This window comes from Rhagoletis pomonella, unplaced genomic scaffold (assembly GCF_013731165.1).
Source record: "Rhagoletis pomonella isolate Grant_MI unplaced genomic scaffold, Rhpom_1.0 Rhpom_scaffold_00008, whole genome shotgun sequence".
NCBI classification, from domain to species: domain Eukaryota; kingdom Metazoa; phylum Arthropoda; class Insecta; order Diptera; family Tephritidae; genus Rhagoletis; species Rhagoletis pomonella.
The window spans coordinates 40,488,563-40,492,152 of NW_023458562.1; the positions used below are offsets into that span (position 1 = coordinate 40,488,563).

General features: G+C 39.0%; 1 protein-coding gene across 1 annotated transcript in view; it reads right to left on the reverse strand.

Moving 5' to 3' along the window:
- LOC118744862 (zinc transporter 1) overlaps positions 1-3,590 on the reverse strand; it is a gene marked incomplete at its 5' end in the record, with an annotated part of 119,796 nt that overhangs the window by 106,313 nt on the left and 9,893 nt on the right.

Here is a 3,590-nt window from a genome sequence, read left to right on the forward strand (position 1 = left end):
AATTCGTTCCAAATTTCGCTCTATACTTATTTATTACCCATTTTTTAAGTACAGGAATGATTTCTGGGCTGTTCAGGGATCCTGAGGGATCCCGCGTTCGATACGGGAAAGAATCTTATATGACGTCACACTTCTGCAAGTTGTTTACGTTTCTATTGTAAAAATTCTTCTTCCTTTTGCATTCCTTCTCGCTTTTTGACATTTCTCTCACACACCCACACACAAAATTATTCTCAAAGAGTCTTTTGACCCTGTCTGTGGGCTTGTTAGTCGAAACGACTAACACCAACTTTGAATTGAAATAACCAAAGAAGATAGATAGCAAGAAGGGACAACTCGTTATAACTGTGGCGAAAGTGCGCAACAGGGGCGTGTCTTCTCCTTTCATCAAATCAAAAAACGCACTAGGGCAGAAGAGAAGGCATGCCCTTGTTGCGCACTTTCGCCACAATTATAACGAGTTGTCCCTTCTTGTTATCTACGTTCTTTGGAATAACAAACTTAAAAGAGTTAAAAACGAAAATACATTTTATGAATTTTAGTTCTTTATCGTTTTTCAAACACATAAACAAAATATTAAATACATATTATTTTCTCTGTTACATATAATAAACAAAATGGTAAATGACTTTAGTGAGAGGTACGAAGCGAAACACGATTTTTGTAAGTCGAATCGACTAACGAAGCACGTCCAGGGTTAAACCACCTGGGAGCCCACAATAACGTAACGCTGTGGTGGGTTCCGGTACATGAAGGGCTTGAAGGCAACAAGAGGCCAGATTGTCTGGCAAATCGTGGAGCCCAAGTGCGCTAGCGTGGTACCGAGCCTTTTATGACTGCCCACGTATCGTAAGTAGCACACTGACACACCATGGGGAACGACTGTCTTCTCCGTGCAAAATTTGGAACATCGCACCCTCCAAAAAGCGTAACTTCTGGAATAGTGAATAGTGGAGTGATTTCAATTAGCGTTTAGCACATTAGATATTTTTAGGTCATAGCTGGAGTATTCCGGACGTAATAATAATAATAATATGTATGTCTAACGAGGCATACGGTACAGTAATATGAATTGTTATACGTAGCTGATTAGTTTTATTGTACCCAGGGCCGGTTACTCAATGTCTGGTTAACACTTATCTCTGGTTAAACATAGTTATCGACGTTACCGACTCCCTGTTATATGCATGGAGTCGGAGACGTCGATAACGATGTTTAACCGCAGATTAGTGTTAGCCAGACATTGAACAACCGGCCCTAAAGAGTTGTGTTTTACTGGCTAACCAGAATGTAATACCACAGCCACAAACTATTTCGTTAGCTACATCAGCAATATTACACCACAACCACAGCTACATATTGTGGGCAGTTTAGAGCATTTAGGGCCGGTTACTCAATGTCCGGTTAACACTAATCTGCGGTTAAACATAATTATCGACCTTTTCGACTCCATGGATCGAACGGGACTATTTTGAGGCACGCGATTTTTGAATCACCATTTACCCGAGCGATTTTTTTTTTGAGCAATGTTGAACCGCCTAGAAAATCGCCTCATGTCAGCAAGTCAACTTTTGCAGGCGTATATCGCCTGTCAAAAAATCGCCTCATGTAAAGGCAGCTTTACAGTGTAGGAAAAAATTTCGAAGCAAAATTTGCCTTATCCGCCTTCTTCACGTGCTGGAAAATCACGCTAAAGGCCGGTCCACATAAAACTTTCGCGTTGGCTTTGGCGTAGGCGTTGGTTTGACAGAACGTACGTTAAAAGTATGCTTGCTACAATGAACGCTTGGCAGCGAATACTTGGGCCACTAAATTAACATACTAACGACAGATAAATTAATATTTCATATCAATAATTGCATTAAAAACGATATTTCTTGCCCGCACTTGATTAAAAAGGAAAAATATTTCACATAATTTTATTTATTTGCAACAGCTCACGAGCGACGCACGCGAAAAGTTGAGAGTTGGCCATCTTTTTGCTTTGTGTTGGCGTGAGCGTTGTCGAATTTTGGCTATGTGGACGGCTGCATTTGAATTCATGTATTCATAGTCAGCTGTTGAAGCGACGCTAACGCCAATGCAACACCAAAGTTCTATGTGGACGGGCCTTAAATGTTGGCTGGCGACCAACTTTGTTGAAAGCAATTAGTTGAAAGGTCGTTCAATCAAAAGTAGAATGCAAAGTTAAACAATGGAATTTATGGTGAATATTTTATATTTATTTATATTTTGATATTTAGAGCCATTCAATTTTTTTTTCGTGCAACCCTGTGTGAGTTGAACGCAAAATCGCCTGGTGCGAACGGCTTTTTACTATGCTGCTATAATTGCAAATGCAATAGGAGTCCATCGTTTCTTTCAAAATATATAAAATCAAACAATTTTACAATAAATAAGCACTTGATGAATGTTTTTTTAATTACTTTCCACTTTGTTTTCCTTCATACAGCTGTCTTCGAAAAACAACTGATAGCTGGCAATGCTGCACAGGTTTCCGCAACGGTTGCAGCATGTCGATTTTTCGTTTTTCGTAATGTAGCTACGAATTACGAATTATGAAAATTCGGGTTCTGGAATAAGGGGATTTATCCCGTTCTGGAATAAGGGGTTGTGAAGACAGCCGGTAGGTATCGGGTTTCGATACGAGTATTTTTCGATACCTACTCTGCATGAACGAAAGACATAAGATCACGTAAGAACAAGAGAGTGAAAAAAGTCGAATTTTTTAACGGGTTCTACGCTGTCTTGTTTCACTGGAAAACGAGCGAAAAGTAAACAAAGCAAAGAAAACAACGAATACCAAAATTTGCCAAAATTATTGTCAGCCACTTTAAACGCACAATTTAGGTAAAATGATGCAACAAAATGCTTTAAAATGTGTTGTCATGTTGAATTAACTCTTCTTTACTTGAATAAAAGTGTAAAAAGTGGTGCTTGTGATGTAAACAAACGCTCAGCTGACGAACCCGCTTTCGCAAACTTTTTTCTCAAAACCAGTTACAAATACAACGTCGCGTTCTTACGTGATCTTGTATTTTTGGTTCATGCCTACTCTGTACTTGGTCCAAAAATATCGATACCAAAGTTACTTTGTATCGAACGAAAAGTATCGAGCGTATACTTGTATTTACTCGTAACGTTTCATCCCTAGCTGCATCAGCTGTTCGCGTTTTTGTTTACAGCCGGCGCTTTTGATTCGGAATTTTTCTTTTGTTTCAGTATAAATTATTACTAGGCTTTTTTTCAATTTCTCAAAAGCTAGAAAAATTAAAGTTTCTAAACAAATTACATATCTGCCACAAAATTAGCGAACAAAAAGATATCGTGCCTCACAATGAGGAAAAAGCGACGAAAGAAAAATCTGATACGGGCGATTTGCCTCCACCAAGTTCTCCAATGCCTGCTGACAGTGAGTTGGACATCACCAGCGAAAAGTTTGACCCATTACGCGCGCTATATGCTCCAGGATACCGCATTAGTGAAAAAAAGCCAAAAGTAATTTACCAAAATTTGGCTGCTTTTGAAAGTGCACTTAAACGTTTCGGTATTATGAACCTTAACAAGCGTAATGCACCAACTGTAAACCA